This window comes from Jaculus jaculus, chromosome 2 (genome assembly GCF_020740685.1).
Source record: "Jaculus jaculus isolate mJacJac1 chromosome 2, mJacJac1.mat.Y.cur, whole genome shotgun sequence".
In the NCBI taxonomy this organism is placed as follows: domain Eukaryota; kingdom Metazoa; phylum Chordata; class Mammalia; order Rodentia; family Dipodidae; genus Jaculus; species Jaculus jaculus.
The window spans coordinates 100838315-100856077 of NC_059103.1; the positions used below are offsets into that span (position 1 = coordinate 100838315).

General features: G+C 45.3%; 1 pseudogene; it reads left to right on the forward strand.

Moving 5' to 3' along the window:
* Positions 1-14809: 14809 nt before the first annotated feature.
* Positions 14810-17464, forward strand: LOC105944361 (annotated as a pseudogene).
* Positions 17465-17763: the final 299 nt, after the last annotated feature.

The window sequence follows — 17763 nt, forward strand, 5'->3', positions numbered from 1 at the left end:
ACCATGAGACCAGAGCCACCCTGTGGTCTTTGTTTTTTTTTAATTTTTTTGTTGGTTCTTTGAAAGGATAAACAAGATTGATAAACCCTTAGCAAATCTGACCAAAAGAAAGAAAGAAGAGACACAAATTAGTGAAACTAGAGATGAAAAAGGTAACATCACAACAGATGCCAGAGAAATTAAAAATCAGGGACATACTATAAAAGCATATACTCCACAAAGTACGAAAATCTGAAAGAAATGGATGATTTCCTTGATTCATATGACCTACCTAAATTAAATGAAGATGAGATTATTCACATAAATAGACCTTTAACAAGCATGGACATCTGAACAGTTATCAAAAATCTCTCAACTAAAACTAACCCAGGCCCAGATGGATTCACTGCTGAATTTTACCAGACCTTCAAGGAAGAGCTAACATCATTGTCTCTTAAGCTGGTCCATAAAATAGAAAAAGCAGGAATTCTACCAAACTCCTTCTATGAAGCCAGCATCACCCTGATACCAAAACCAGGCAAAGATAGAAAAAAAAAAAACACAAAATTACAGACCAATCTCCCTCTTGAACATAGATGCAAAAATTCTCAAGAAAATATTGGCAAACAGAATACAAGAATATATCAGAAAGATCATTCACCCTGTCCAAGTAGGCTTTATCCCAGAGATGCAGGGATGGTTCAATATATGCAAATCGATAAATGTAATACATTATATAAATGGATTGAAGGACAAAAATCACACAATAATCTCATTAGATGCAGAGAAAGCATGTGATAAAATCCAACATCCCTTCATGCTAAAAGTCCTACAGAGACTGGGAATAGAAGGAACATATCTCAATATAACAAAGGCTATTTATGACAAGCCTACAGCCAACATATTACTAAATGGGGAAAAACGGGAAGCTTTTCCACTAAAATCAGGAACAAGACAAGGGTGTCCACTGTCCCCACTTTTATTTAATATAGTACTGGACGTCTTAGGCATAGCAATAAGGCAAGAAACTCACATAAAAAGGGATAAAAATTGGAAAGGAAGAGATCAAGTTACCATTATTTAAGATGACATGATTCTATACATAAAGGAGCCTAAAGACTCTGCCACCAAACTGTTAGAGCTGATAAACACCTACAGCCATGTAGCAGGATACAAAATAAATACACAGAAATCAGTAGCATTACTATATGCTAGCAACAAACACACAGAGGATGAAATCAGAGAATCACTCCCATTCACAATTGCATCACAGAAAATAAAGTACCTTAGAATAAACCTAGCCAAGGAAGTAAAGGATCTCTACAATGAAAACTATAAAACACTCAAGCGAGAAATTACAGAAGACACTAGGAAATGGAAAAACATCCCTTGTTCCTGGATTGGAAGAATCAATATTGTGAAAATGGCAATCTTACCAAAAGCAATCTACACATTTAATGCAATCCCCATCCAGAAGTCCAAAGACATTCTTCACGGAAATAGAAAAAACAATCCAAAAATTCATTTGGAATCACGAAAAACCTTGAATATCAAAAATAATACTGAGCAACAAAAAGAAGGTGGGAGGTATCACCATACCTGATTTTAACCTATACTCCAGAGCCATAGTAACAAAACATCATGGTACTTGCACTAAAGCAGACATGTAGATCAATGGAACAGCACAGAGGACCCAGATATATGTCCAGGTAGTTATGGCCACTTGATATTCGATAATGATGCCAAAAATTCTCAATGGAGAAAACATAGCCTCTTCAGCAAATGGTGCTGGGAAAACTGGATATGTGTCTATAGAAGGATGAAAATAGATCCTTCTCTCTCTCCATGCACAGAAATTAAATGCAAATGGACTAAAGACCTTAACATCAAACCTGAAACACTGAAATTGATAGAGGAAACAGTAGGGAAAACCCTTCCACATATTGGTCTTGGCAAAGATTTTGTGAATATAACCCCAATTGCTCAGGCAATAAGCACAGATTAACCATTGGGACCTCATGAAATTACAAAGATTTTGTACTGCATAGGACACTGTGAATAAAGCATAGAGGCAACTTACAGAATGGGAAAAAATCTTTGCCAGCTATATATCTGATAGAGGGTTAATATCTAGTATATACAAAGAACTCAAGAAGTTAAATAATAAGAAATCAAACAAGCCAATTAAAAAATGGGCTATGGAACTAAATAGAGAGTTCTCAAAGGAAGTAATACGGATGGCATATAAGCATCTAAAAAAATGTTCTACATCCCTAGTCATCAGGGAAATGCAGATTAAAACTACATTGAGGGGCTGGAGAGATGGCTTAGTTGTTAAGCGCTTGCCTGTGAAGCCTAAGGACCCCGGTTCGAGGCTCGGTTCCCCAGGTCCCACGTTAGCCAGATGCACAAGGGGGCGCACGCGTCTGAAGTTCGTTTGTAGAGGCTGGAAGCCCTGGCGCGCCCATTCTCTCTCTCCCTCTACCTGTCTTTCTCTCTGTGTCTGTCGCTGTAGAAGGGCATGGAGACATACGCCTTTAATCCCAGCACGCAGGAGGCAGAGGTAGGGGAATCACTGTGAGCTCGAGGCCAGCCTGATACTACTTAGTGAATTCCACAGAGTTAATTCCAGGACAGCCTAGACCAGAGTGAGATCCTACCTCGAAACCCCCCCCAAAAAAAATTAATTAGAGCGGGGTGTATGGCACAAGTCTTTAATCCCAGCACCTGAGAGGTAGAGGTAGGAGGATTGCCTTGAGTTTGAGGCCATCCTGAGACTACATAGTTAATTCCAGGTCAACCCGGACCAGAGTGAGACCCTACTTTGAAAAGCCAAAAATAAACAAATGAACAAATAAATAAATAAACAAAACAAAAATTTAAACAGAAAAACTTTTCCAAACATATAAACATAAAACAAAGTTTTAACAGTAACATTTTTGGGGAGAGGTTGTTGAAGTAGGTGATTAAAGGCATGCACCACCTCCTCCAGCTAATAGTAATATTCTAATACCTGGGTATGGAGACACACGCCTTTAATCCCAGCACGCAGGAGGCAGAGGTAGGAGAATCACTGTGAGCTCAAGGCCAGCCTGATACTACTTAGTGAATTCCACGTCAACCTGGCCTAGAGTGAGGCCCTACCTCAATAAAACAAAATAATAATAATAATAATAATAATAATAATGATATTAATAATAATAAAACTTAAGAGGCAACTCAGGGGCAGGAAGATGGCTCAAAATTTAAAGTGCTGGGCTGGAGAGATGGCTTAGCGGTTAAGCGCTTGCCTGTGAAGCCTAAGGGCCCCGGTTGGAGGTTCGGTTCCCCAGGTCCCACGTTAGCCAGATGCACAAGGGGGCGCACGCGTCTGGAGTTTGTTTGCAGTGGCTGGAAGCCCTGGCGTGCCCATTCTCTCTCTCTCCCTCTATCTGTCTTTCTCTTTGTGTCTGTTGCTCTCAAATAAATAAATTATAGAAAAAAATTTTTAAAAAAATTTTAAGTGCTGGGCTGGAGAAATTGCCTAGTGGTTAAGGCGCTTGCCTGCGAAGCCTAAGGACCCAGGTTCGATTCTCCAGGTTCCCCATAAGTCAGATGCACATGGTGTTGCATGCATCTGGAGTTCGTTTGCAGCAGCTAGAGACCCTGGTCTGCCCATTCTCTCTCTTTCTCTTTCTCTCTTCCTCTCTCTGTCTTAAACATATGAATAAAAATAAATAAATATTTAAAAAAAGATGACCAGCATACATTGTGCAACAGTCAAGTCATGAGGATATTGAGGTTCATGGAAACTAAGTAGCTGACAGGCAAGGAGAAAATTGATCAGATATGCAGAGAGGAGCAGAAGAGACCTAAAGAAAGAGAAATGAGAGCAGAAAGGTCATTGACTTCTGCTTTTTTTTTAAACAACTTTTTGTTCTTTTTTTATTTTTTTGAGAGTGACAGAGAGAGAAAGAGGCAGATAGAGAGCGAGAATGGGCGCACCAGCACCTCCAGCCACTGCAAATGAACTCCAGATGCATGCGCCCCCTGTGCATCTGTCTAACGTTGGTCTTGGGGAATCAATCACTGAAGCAGGGTCCTTAGGATTCACAGATAAGCGCTTAACCACTAAGCCATCTCTCCAGCCCTGATTTCTGCTTTTTGGAGTTTGGTGGTTTGGGGTTTTTTTTTTGGCGGGGGAAGGGGGTAGGGTTACCTCAAATATCCCTTCTGTAGACTAACATTATTGAAATAGCATGAATTTCTAGTGCTTGCTTTGATCATAAAAGGTGGATTTTTTAAAATTTTATTTTTCTATTTATTTTTACTTTAAAAAATCTTTTTATTTCTTTATTTGAGAGAAAGAGAGAGAGAGGGTTAGAGATAGGGTGGGTTTGGGTGTGTCAGAGCCTTTTGCTACTGCAAGCAAACTCCAGGAACATATGACATTTTGTGCATCTGGCTTTATGTGGACATTAGGGAATTCAACACAGGCTGACAGGCTTTGTAGGCAACTTTCATTAACCACAGAGCAATCTCCCCCCCCCCTTTGCCTGTGATTCTTTTTTTAAATGTGATAATTTAAAAAATGTAGGGCTGAAGCCAGGCATGGTGGCGCACACCTTTAATCCCAGTACTCGGGAGGCAGAGGTAGGAGGATCAGTAAAAAGTGGATTTTATTCTGATATTACTGCACAGCCAATGAAAGTTCAGAAATCTAGGCTGCTGCTATAGCTCGGTGGTAGAGCGTTTGCCTAGCATGTATAAGGCACTGGGTTCAATCCTCAGTATTGTGGGGTGGGGGGAAAGAGGGCGTTCTGGAGCCTAAGCCAGCTGTGTTGGCACGTGCCTGAAATTCCAGCTACTTGAGAAACAGAAGCAGAGGTTGGAGAGATAAATCAGTGACTAAAGGTATAAAGTGGTGCCGGCATCTGGAGTCTGTCTGAGGCAGCAGGAGGCCCTAGTGCAAACATATTTTTTTTTTTCTCTGTCTCTCTGCTTCTTTTCAATCTCTCTCAAATAAATAATCTTTTTCTTTGGTTTTTCAAGGTAGGGTCACACTCTGACCTATGCTGACCTGGAATTCACTATGTAATCTCAGGGTGGCCTCGAACTCATGATGATCCTCCTACCTCTGCCTCCTGAGTGCTGGGATTAAAGGCATCTGCCACCACGCCCGGCAATTTTTTTTTTTTTTGTTTAATAAAAAGAAGCAGCTAAGGCAGAGGCAGGAGGAGGATCACAAACATGATGTGAGTATGGGCTATATAGGCAAAACCTGTTGCAAAAATAAAAAGAAAGCTGTCGGGCAAGAGGGTATTTTATCAGATGCACGATTTAGAACAAAAATCTGGCCGTACTGTAGAGGCTCAAAGGACACTTGGCAAAGTTCCTTTTGTGCTTTTCTCCTCATCTACATCTCTGACCTCAGTCTACACTAACGAAGAACACCCCATCCTTTCTCAGGTATGACTGTCATTGTCAAATTACCACATTGGATGGACCTTTCCTAACTCTGCTTTGCCACTTTATTTATATTTAAATTATTTATTTTATTTTTATTCTTTGGTTTTTCAAGGTAGGCTCTCACTCTAGCCCAGGCTGACCTGGAATTCACTCCAATTCTTGGTGATCCTCCCACCTCTGCCTCCCAAATGCTGGGATTAAAGGAGTGTGCCACGACGCCCAGCGGGCTTTTCTTTTTCTTTTTTTTTTTTTTTTTTGTTTCATGTGTGTGTAGTATGTGTGGTGTGGTGTGGTGTGTGTGGTACATGTGAGGCAGTGTAGGGGCAACAGGACCCCCAAAGTGAATAAATTTTTGACTAAATCTTTGACTAAATAATGCAGGAATTGTCCCTGGGTGTGAAGGGGAAAGTCAGAAGGGGCTAGAAATATGAATCAGTGGTTACAGACACTTGCCTGAAAGCCTGATGGCCTGGGTTTAAGTCCCCATTTCCCACTTAGAGCCACATGCACAATGTGGCACATGCATCTAGAGCTCATTTGCAGTGACAGAAGGCCCTGGTGTGCCCATGCTCACTCTATCTGTCTCCCCTCTCTTTCAAAAGAAAATAAATAAAAATAAAAATAAAATAAAATAAATAAAAATATTTTCTTAAATGTCATAAAGGCAAGGCATGGTGGCGCACACCTTTAATCCCCGCACTCGGGAGGCAGAGGTAGGAGGATCACCATGATTTTGAGGCCAGCCTGAGACTACAAATTGAATTTCAGGTCAGCCTGAGCTAGAATGAGACCCTACCTCAAAAAGCAAAAAACAAAACAAAATAAAACAAAAGTTCAGAAGGGTCTGGCCTTTCCTTATATCTGTCCCGTTAGGGAGTCCTTCTACTCCCTTCTAAGAAGGCTTTTCCTAGAGAATTCAGATTTCTAGGAAGATGTCCCTTTTCCAGAAATCCTGACATGACACCTGACATCAGGACTAGACTGGCTAAAGCAGCTGCCCTTTTCTTTTTGTTTTTTTTTTTATTTATAATTATTATGTATTTGAGAGCGACAGACACAGAGAGAAAGACAGATAGAGGGAGAGAGAGAGAATGGGCGCGCCAGGGCTTCCAGCCTCTGCAAACGAACTCCAGACGCATGCGCCCCCTTGTGCATCTGGCTAATGTGGGACCTGGGGAACCGAGCCTCGAACCGGGGTCCTTAGGCTTCACAGGCAAGCGCTTAACCGCTAAGCCATCTCTCCAGCCCCCTTTTCTTATCTTCTGGGCTTAAGCCCTCGTTCTCTTAAAGCTCTTTTCTAAAAGTCTAAACTATGTTTTCCTTCCCTTAAAACTCTCCCTCCTAAGGCCAAATGTGAGCTATCATAAAATCTTTCTGAGCCTTATCCTTGGTCTGTGGATTTCGTTTGTTGAATTCATAAAACAAGAATTCAGGGACATCCCAAATTATCAGTCCACTGGCATATATTGGCACATTGACAGAGGTCACACTAAATTTCCTGTTTCACATGTAAGTTTGTGCACAGAAGAACATGTCCCGTGTGAACATGTGTGGAACCCAGAGGAGAATACCATGTGACTTCCCTTCCTGCTCTTCTGCATGTTTCCACGAGATGGAGTATCACTGACTCTCGAGCTGCAGTTTTCAGTCAGACTGCCTGACCAGTTAGCCAGTGATTCTCTGGTCTCTGCCCTGACTTGGGTGGGATTACAGGCATGCATGGTCAAACCTAGCTTTTCACATGGATACTGGGGATCAAACTGGGAATCAAACTCAGTTCCTCAGGCTAGAGAGATTGCCCAGTGCTTAAAGGTGCTTGCTTGCAGAGCCCAAGTTCATTCTCCCAATGCCCAGATGCATAAAGTAGAGCATACATCTGGAGTTTGTTGCAGTGGAAAAAGGCCCTTCCACACCCATTCTTCCTCTTTCTCTTGCTCTTCTTACAAATAAATAAATAAATAAAAGTATTTAAAAATAAACAAAAAGGGGGCTGAAGAGATGGCTTAGTGGTTAAGGAACTTGCCAGCAAAGCCAAAGGACTCAGGTTCAATTCTCCAGGACCCACGAAAATCAGATGCACAAGGTGGCACATGCATCTGGAGTTGTTTGCAGTGGCTGGAGGCCATGGTGTGCCCGTTATCTACTTGTATATCTGCCTCTTTCTGTCTCTCAAATAAATTAATAAATATTGAAAATAAATAAATAGAGCTGGATAGATGGCTTAGGAGTTAAGGCACTTGCCTGCAAAGCCAAAGGACCCAGTTTCAATTCCCCAGGACCCACGTAAGCCAGATATGCCAGGTGATGCATATATCTGGAGTGCTAGAGGCCCTGGTGTGCCCATTCTCTCACTCTCTCTCTGCTTCTTTCTTTCTCTCTCTCTCTCTCTCAGATAAATAAGTAAAGTACTTTAAAAATAAATAAATAGGGCTGGAGAGATGACTTGGTGGTTAAGCGCTTGTCTGTGAAGCCTATGGACCGCGGATTGAGGCTCCATTCCCCAGGACCCACGTTAGCCAGATGTCCAAGGGAGCGCACGTTTGCAGTGGCTAGAGACCCTGGCACACCCATTCTCTATCTGCCTCTTTCTCTGTCTCTGTCACTCTCAAATAAATAAATAAAAATAAACAAAAAAAAATAAAATATTTTAAAATAAATAAGAAGAGTAGCTAATTGTAAAATGTCTCCAGTTCTCATGCTTTCACACAAGTGTTTTTCCCCACTGAGCCATCTCCCTGTCATACTGTGGCTATAACCATGCCACCCATATCAGCAACAGGAAGTCGGCCATCCTCTGATCTCCTTCACAAAGGTGATGTACAGATTTTTGGCTCCTTGTTACACCACTGATTGATGCAAATTAGTGCATACCATCACTTCACCCAAAAGGATTTTATCACTCTGTTCATTCTTGAAAGCACAATGTGCGAGTAAGGTAAGATACAGCCAAAGGTCTCATCGGTATTGCCAGCCTGAACCTTGAACTTCCAATCCTCCTGCCCCCACCTCCAGAGTGCTGGGATTGCAGATGTGTGCTACCACACCCAGTTTAAGAGGTGTTGGCTATGCTAGGGCTTTCTACCTTCTAGGAAAGTTCTCCAGCAACTGAGCTATAGCCCCAACCCTTTGCTACGTTTGTAATGAGTTTGAATCCCAGGCAACTCAGGTAAATGCTGAGCATGGTGAGTGCATTCCTGTAATCCTGAGTGCTAGGGAGGCAGAGGCAGGGGATCTTTTTGTTTTGTTTCTATTTTTCAGTCTCACTCTAGCCCAGGCTGCCCTGGAATTCACTATGTAGGCTCAAGCTGGCCTTTAACTCACAGTGATCCTCCTGTCTCTGCCTCCCGAGTGCTGATATTAAAGGCGTGTGCCACCACGACTGACTAAGGCAGGGGATCTTAATTTTGTTGTTGTTGAACAGATCTTTATTTCATTTTATTTACTTATTTGAGAGAGGGGGCAGATAGAGAGAGAATGGGCATACCAGGGCCTCTAGCCATTGCAGACAAACTCCAGACACATGTGCCATCTTGTAAGGCAGGGGATCTTTGACACAAGCTGGCTAGCTAGAATTGGTCAGCTCTGGCTTCAGTAAGAAACCCTATCTCAATGAATAAGTTTGAGGGCTAAAGAGATGGCCTAGCAGGTAAGGCACTTTTTTGGACAGCCAAACTGCCTGGGTTTATTTCCATCTAAACCATCTAAAGCCAGATGCACAGTGACCCATGTTTCTGGAATTCATTTGCACCGGTAAGTGGCCCTGGCACTTAAATTTTTGTTTTGTTTTGTTTTTGTTTTTATTTATTTGAGAGCAACAAGAGACAAAGAGGCAGGTAGAGAATGGGGGTGCCAGGGCCTCCAGTCACTGCAAACGAACTTCAGATGCATGCACTGCCTTGTGCATATGGCTTCTGTGGGTCCTAGGAAACTGAGTCTCGAACCAGGGTCCTTAGGCTTCACAGTCAAGCACTAAACCGCTAAAGCCATCTCTTCAGCCCCAGCCCTGGCACTTTTAAAATGTATTTTTATTTATGAGACACAGAGAGAGAGAGGGAGAGAAAGAGCACCAATGTGTATGGCCATACTACCCTGAACACGTCTGATCTTGGAAGCTAAGTGGGGCCGGGTCTATTTAGTACTTTGATAGGAGAAAGAGAGAAAGATGGGGAGAGAAATAGACATACCAGGGCCTCTTGCCATTGCAAACAAAAACTAGAGCCATGTGCCCCTTTGTGTATCTGGCTTGACATGGGTATTGGGGAATCTAACCCAAGCTGTTAAGACTTTGCAAGCAAGTGACTTTAACCATTGAGCAATTTCCCTGACCCTAGTTTTCCTTCTTTTTAAACAATATTTTATTTGCTTATTTGAAAGGAAGAAAAGAGCAAGGAGAGAGAGAGAGAGAGAGAAAGAGAAAGAGAGAATATCAATATGAGCACCAAGGCCTCTAGCCATTGCAAAGTACCTATAGATACATGCACTACTCTGTGCATCTGGCGATATCTGGATATTGAGGAATCAAACCAAAACTATTAGATTTTGCAAGCAAGTGCTTTGAACCACTACCTATCTCTTTAGCCCTAGATTTCCTTTTATTTATTTACTTATTTTTTACAAGGTAGAGTCTCACTCAAACCGAGGATGTCCTGGAATTCACTATGTAGTCTTAGGGTGGCCTTGAACTCATGGCAATCCTCCTACCTCAGCCTCCCGAATGCTGGGATTAAAGGCGTGTGCCACCACATCCAGCGCCTAGGTCCTTTTTTCAAGCTAGTATAAGGTATAGTTTTCCTGAATTCTTTCTCAGTAAATTCATTGTTGGAATGTATGAATGCTACGGATTTTGTTTCTTGCTACTTTGCTAAAATTGCTCTACAAGTTTACACACACACACACACATACTCATACACTCTCTCACTTTCTCTCTCTGTCTCCAGGATGTGTAAAGTCCTATCTGAAGGGAAGGGGTATGAGGGTAGAAGCATAGGGTATTTATAATCATTCCCAGTGGGAGACAACCAATGGTGCAATGGTGTGTGCCTCTAAACATTTTCTTTTCCTACACCAATCCTGAGGGCGCATGCCTTTGATCCCAACCCAGGAGGTGGGGGGGGGGAGGGTCGTGGCAAGATGGCTACGAGTTTGAAGTTAGCCTGGGACTATGGAGTGAGACCCTGCCTTGATAAAACCTCAAAACAAACTAAAGAGAACAAAACCACTTTTTCCTTATAAGTAGATGATACTTGGGATTTTGCCATTCCCTTCTTGCTGGATGGGTCGGAACTGCAGAAGCTCAGTGCCTTTCTGCCTGGCAGCACTTCACACTTAACAATGACTGAGGCCTGTTTTTCAGTTCCTGAAATTGCCTTAAGGCCTTAGGCCTTCCTGGAGGCCAAGCCATCGCATGAGCAGGCAGCGAGGCGGCGCCCTTTTCCTCCCGCGCCGAAGCGCCTCTCCTGATTGGCCAGCGGCGTGCAAGGGGCGGGCGGAAGCGGGCGTCTTCCCTTCAAGGGCGGCTGCGTGGCCGCGGTCACGTGGCCCGCCGGCCTCCACGCTCGGGCGACGCTGAAGAGACCGGGCTCTCACGTGGGGCTCGGGCGCCCGGTGCTGCGGGGCGAGGTTGGGGGAACCATGGGCTGCTGCTGCTGCTGGCGGCGTTGGCGTGCCGGGCCGGCCCTGTGGCCCTGGCCCCAGTACATCCACATGTCCCAGGGGCGCTGCACCCTGAACCCCAACATGTTCCAGTTCTGCTACCATGCCGCATCGGCCGCGCAGCCCGGCTCGCTGTCCTCGACGAGGCTTTCCAGTGCTACCGGAAGCTGCTCTTTGGTTCTGGCTCATGGCCCAGACTCAGCTGCCCAGGTGAGTCACCGCCTCCCTCCCCAAAGAGCCTTTGGCACAGGTCCCTCCGACACACCCTCCTTTCTGGCTTTTGCCCACGCCCTGGCTGCACACCCCGCTCCTCCGTCTGCGGCAGCTCTCCTGCCATCCTCCTGTAGTAGCCCTGGTCTCCAGCCTTTCACTGGGCTCACCTCGGGGGACTAGGCCTATCTAGATTCCTTCCCTTGGCTGTAGTAACTTCTCACCCCCCCCCCCCCCATAAACCGTACCTGCGATAGAGGCGCCGTTCAGTAAAGAAAGCAGAATGTCAGCTGTGGAAATTTCACTGTCCACTTAATTAACACGGGTCTGTCCTGCCTGGGAGAGTTCACTTGTAAGTTACCTTCAACCCCGGGGCTCGGGGACTCCGAAGCTAACCTGAATTTTAGGTTGAACCCACGGAGGATGCAGAGTTGGCAATGTTATTAAGTGATAAATGCTGAAGGGATGGTTTAGTGGTTCAGGGGTTTGCCTGCAAAGCCAAAGGACCCACTTTCAATTCCCCAGGTCCCAGGTAAACCATCTGCACAGGGTGGCACATGCATCTGGAGTTTTGTTTGCAGTGGCTGGAGGCCCTGATGCGCCCAGTCTCTCTCTCTCTCTCTGTCTGTCTGTCTCTCTCAAAATAAGTAAATACAATATTTTTTAAAAGCCGGGTGTGGTGGCACACGCCTTTAATCCCAGCACTTGAGAGGCAGAGGTAGGAGGATCGCCCATAGTTCCAGGCCACCCTGAGACTACATAGTGAATTCCAGGTCAGCCTGAGCTAGAGTGAGACCCAACCTCGCAAAACCAAAATCAATCAATAAATAAAATAATAATAAAAAATAAAAATAGCAACAGAACCTGGAGAGTGGCTAACGACGCTTGCTTGCAAAACCTGGCAGCCTGGGTTCAATTTCCCAGTTCCCACGTAAAAGCTAGATGCAATATGGTCCATGCGTCTGGATTTCGTTTGCGGTGGATGGAGGCCTTGCCACACCCAATAGACACACACAGTATCACTGTTTCTGTGTTTGTCTGCTTGTGTGTGTTTGTGTGTGTGTGAGAGAGAGAGAGAGAGAGACAGACAGACAGACAGACAGAAAGAAAGAGAGAGGGAAGGGGGGAGGGAGGGAACGGGAAGGGGGGGGGCGGGCGCGCGAGAAACTGGGCAGGGTATAGTGCACACCTTTCATCCCAGTTGAGGTAGGATGATCACTGGGAGTTGAAGGACATTTGGGACTACAGAGTAAATTCTAGGTCGAAAACAAAGAAAGAAATAGAAAAGGGGCTTGCAGGAGGGAAAGGAAAGGAAAAGCAGGTCTTAAACAGGTGTGGCTTGTTCTGCCTCAAGGAAGGATGGCAGTTAACTTCCTTTGGACTGACTACATGGGGTGCGCATACTTAGGGACTCAGCCCAGTTGGCTAGGAAACCACCCCTCCCTTCTCTAAATTAGAGTGTAATGTAAAACAATGTTAAAAGTTAAAGAATTTTCCTTAGTAAACAAAGTTGTGAAGTGGTTTTACAGGGCCACTGTTGGGACATAGGCATCAGAGGAGAGTTGTAAAGACTCAAGGTTTTTGACCCTAAGGAAGCACAGCCTAATTGCTACCCATAACACCTTGGAGATGTCTCTGGAATGCCTCATTTACCCCTAGAAAGAGCAATTTATTGTCTTTGGCAAGAATCCTTTTAGAAAACATTGTCTAGATGGCCCACTTGGCCTCCAGTGCATCATTGTAAGTCTAAAGCCTTCTGTTTTTCCCAGAGGTGTTTGAAGTCCATAGCTTTTGTTTTCTTTTTTTTCTTTTAGAGGGGGAGAGAGAGAGAATTGGTTTGCCAGGGCCTCAGCCACTGCAATAGATCTCCAGAGAGGGTCTTACTCCAGTCCGTGCTGACCGATAGCCGGCACTGTAGTCTCAGGCTGCTCTTGAGCTCACAATGATCCTTCTACCTCTAACTGCAGAGTGCTGAGATTAAAGGTGTGTGCCACCATGCCAGGCTTCCTCCTCCTCCTCTTCCTCTTCTTCTTTAAATATATTTTCTTTCTTTAAATTTTTATTTGCATTTTCCATGATTATATAAAAAAAAAATCCTATGGTAATTCCCTCCCTCCCCACCCCCCACACTTTCCCCTTTGAAATTCCATTCTCCCTCATATTACCTCCCCATCACAATCATTGTTCTTTTGTTTATTTGAATTTAAATATGTAAATTATATATTAAAAATATATTTCATCTAATTAATGAATTAATTTATTTATTTAAGGGCCTCCAGTCACTGCAAATGAACTCCAGACACATGCACCACCTTGTGCATCTGTCCTACATGGAGTGGACTGGGGAATCAGAACTGAGTCTTAGGCTTCTCAGGAAAGTGCCTTAAACTCTAAGCCATCTCTCTGGCCCTTTTTTTGTTTTTTCATAGATGTGTTTTTTCTGTTTGTGTCTGAAGTACAGTGTATTGAGTATAAAGCACAAAACATCTGCACACACACTGTATATGATATATGTTCTTGTCTATAGTCCAGGCTGGTCTCAGATTACCCTCTTGCCTCAGAAGGGCTGGGATGACAATGTCCCCCACTGTCCCACCATTCTCTGCTCCTTTTGTGCTACCTTTTAATGGCTTAAAAAAAAATTGTGGTTTTTTTTTTTTATTTGAGAGAGAGAGAGAGTCAGAGAGAGTGAAAGAAAGAGGCAGAGAGAGAGAGAGAGAAAATGAGAATATGGGCACTCCAAGGACTCCAGCTATGACAAACAAGCTCGAGACACATGCGCCACCATGTGTATCTGGCTTACGTGGGTCCTGGGGAGTCGAACTTGGGTCCTTTGGTTTGCAGGCAAGTGCCTTAGCTGGTAAGCCATAACTCCTACCCCTTTTATTGTTATTATATTTATTTATTTATTTGAGATAATTGCAAAGGCTTTATTTTTGTATCAATTAAGCCATAAATTCCTGGGGAAAATCTTTCCAGCCACACAGGCTCCTTCCCACTGGTTTTCGTCTGCTGCAGTTCTACATACAAATAGCCTGCATTGGAGGAACTGAATGCCTTTCTTTGGCTTCTTTCTTTTTCTGCTCATCAACTATCACATGTTTCAGGATGCTATCCTAGCTACTGGAATGCTTAAAATTCAGGAAATACATCTATCTATCTATCTATCTGTCTGTCTGTCTGTGAGAGAGAGAGAGAGAGAGAATGAGAGAGAGAGGGAGGGAATATGGGTGCACCAGGGCCTCCAGCCACTGCAAAGACTCCAATACATGCTCACCTTGTTCGTCTGCCTTATGTGGGTCCTGGGGATCGGACCCGGGTCCTTTGGCTTTGCAGTCTAGTGCCTTAAGCCATGTCTCGAGCCCTCTCCGCTGTCGTGACGTCACAATACCACTGCTGAACCAGAGTGGCGTTAGGCAAATTTTAAACTTCCACTCGGGTCGGTGAAAGCCCAGCCGTGCGGAGGCAGCTACGGATTTAATTTTCCTTGTTCACTGGGTCTCGGCCGGGGCCAGGCCGGATGGCGGAGGAGGTGGCGGTGGCCGTGGCCGTGGCCGTGTGCGTGCGGGTGAGGCCCGTCTGTAACAGGTAGGGGCGCCGGGCCTGGCCGCGGGGTCCGCGTTGGGTTGGCGGTTGTCAGCGCCTCCCCGCATCCCCACTCCGGTTCTGGTTCGCGGGGTGGGCGCTCCACACAGCGCCTTCCCGATCCTGTGGACCTGTGGACCTGTGGACGGGAACGGAAAGGAAGCCAGCCCCATCCCGCAGGTTTGAAAAGCCAGAAGGAAAAGGAGGGGAGGAGAATAAGAGGAAGTCTTGGCTGTGCTGGCCTCTGGCTTTAAGTCCAAGTGCTAAAAAGGTGTGGGAAGTGGACATTGGCACACTACTACTGTGTGACTCACAGAATCGGGAATGTCCTAAGTTTAATAAGCTCACTGTAATTTGGGGGAAAATTGTCTCCATAAGGCAAACATGGTGACAGACAGGATGGTTGGAAAAGTAAGTCATTAGACCTGTGGAGAGATGACAGTTTGGGAGGGGCAGGATGGGTGTCAGGAAAATCCTGACACTTTATGAATGGAAGAATAGGTTAGTTGGTTAGTTAATGGAAAGGGAGACCCTAATCAGATTGGTTGGTCAATGTGATTCTTGGCATGTGTGTACGAATTTAGGAGAAAGTGAGATCGAAGAGAGAAGGGAGGAGACTCATGTATCTTGTGGCATATCAGGTATTTCAGAAATTTCAAGAAGGTTTTTGTTGTTTGTTTGCTTGTTTCTTGGTGTTTCGAGGTAGGTCTCGCTCTAGCCCAGGCTGATCCGGAATTTACTATGTAGTCTTAGGGTGGTCTTGAACTCATGGCATTGACCAACCCACCCGCGCTGCGCAGGGCTGCGGAAGAGGCGGCCAAATGACCTCTTGGCTCCCCAGCTCGTGGGGCCACAACCGCAGCCCGGGGCAGGGAGTTGGGGGTGCAATCACTAATGCCTGGGAACCCCAAGGTGTCGTGCTCGGAGGGGAACGTGGGGACGATGAAAGGGAAAGTGGGCTGTGTCTTTCTCCCGGCGCTCCGGAGCTTTTTTTGTTTAGGAAAGAAGGTGCAAAAGGGTTTTATCCACTTCCCAGCTCCCTCTGGTAGTGGGGTGGCCTGGAGGTGCCGGCTACAGCTGAACAGCTAAGATGGCTCCCCGAGACTTGCGCTTTCGGTCTTTGCTTCCTCCCCGTGCCCAAGCTGAGCGCTTGCACCTGGGAAGTGGGGTGGTTGCCATTGTCGTGGCTGCTCCCGAGCAGGGGAGGTGGCTGCTTATGTCATTTCTTTTTTTTTTTTTCCTGCCCCATAAAAGGCGTCTCTGCGGAGCCTGAGGCTTGGAGCACCCCTAGGAAGGGAGACTGCTTTATCTTGGCGCTTTAGTGGGGTGGGCGCATCTTCCCGTCCCTTACGTATTTGTACAGATACTGGCCATGTCTGTCTTCTGTTTTGACTCATTTTGAACTTAGCAACTGCAACATCTTAAAGGGGATGGGGAGATGATTGGTGTGTGCTGTGCTTTCCGGTCTCCACAGGTCTTTTTTTTTTTTTTTTAAAGTATTGGCTATAAACACACCAACCCAAAATGAGAAGCAGCACGCTGATATGTTGCCATGGTTACTGTAGGGCCACTCCCCTTCCTAGCTCCCTGCACTTTTAACCCACCAGCCTCGGGAGTTAGTTATTGACCGCTGTTAGTTATTGTCAGTCCAAGAGTAAATACTGCCTCAAAATAAACCGCCCCATAGGAGATGAGGCTGACACCCGAGACAGTGACGTGGAGGAAATGGAGGATCAGGATGACAGTTCTTCTGACGACAGTGTAGAAGGCACTCCCCCGAGGCAGGAGGATGGCAAGTCACCCACGACCATGCTCAGGGTTCAAGAAGCAATTTTGAAGGAGCTGCGGAGTGAGGAAGTTCGAAAAGTCAACTGCTACAGCCAGGAAGTAGAATCCATGGAGACCCCCGAGTCCAAAGATTTAGGGTGGTAGACCCCTCAAGCCTTAACGTTTAAATGATGGAACGAGTGAGGTAAAATATGAACAGACACGAGGCTGGACCACAGCCACCAGTGACACGAAGTTTGAGTATTCGCTTTACGGCCACCACCGGGAGCAGATTGCCTGCCAGGCGTGTGGTAAGACCTTTTCTGAGGAAGGCAGATCGAAGAAGCATGAGAAGCTGCACACGGCAGACAGGCTGTTGGCCTGTGACGTGTAGAAAGGCTTCACCACCCAGGCCCACCTCAAGGAGCACCTGAAGATCCACACAGGGTATAAGCCCTACAGTTGTGAGGTGTGCGGGAAGTCCTTCATCTGCGCCCCAGACTTAAAGAAGCACCAGCGAGTCCACAGTAAGGAGAGACCATTCGCGGGTCAAAGGAGCACGAACAGAGACACCGAGGGGAAAAGCCTTTTGTGTGTGGCTCCTGCACCAAGGCATTTGCCAAGGCCTCGGATCTGAAGAGGCACGAGAACAATATGCACAGTGAGAGGAAACCGGTCACCCCCAGTGCCATGCAGAGCGAGACAGAACAGTTGCAGGCTGTGGCCATGGGCGCAGAGGCCAAGCAGCAGTTGGAGACCATCGCCTGTAGTTAGAGGTGATGGGACAAAGGAACCCTTGACCTGGGAGGAGGACACAGGGACTGCATTGATGATCATCAGTGAACACCAGTGACTGCTTTTTAGAAACTTAATGAAATGTTGCACTGACCATGCTTGGTTTTTTTTGTTATTGTTGTTGTTTTTTTAAAGAAATATTTCAAGGCAGTTATGTCCTGAGATTCTGACCAAACAGTTTCACTGTCTTGTGGTGTCTAGTATTAATGTTGCCAGTTAGCTCCCCTGACTCTCTTTTTCCTTTTTTTAAATTTTATGAATGTAATTTGTGAACTCCCTCTATCCAGTTTAAAGTGAGAGACTTCTATTCAATTTTCAATTCCTCCA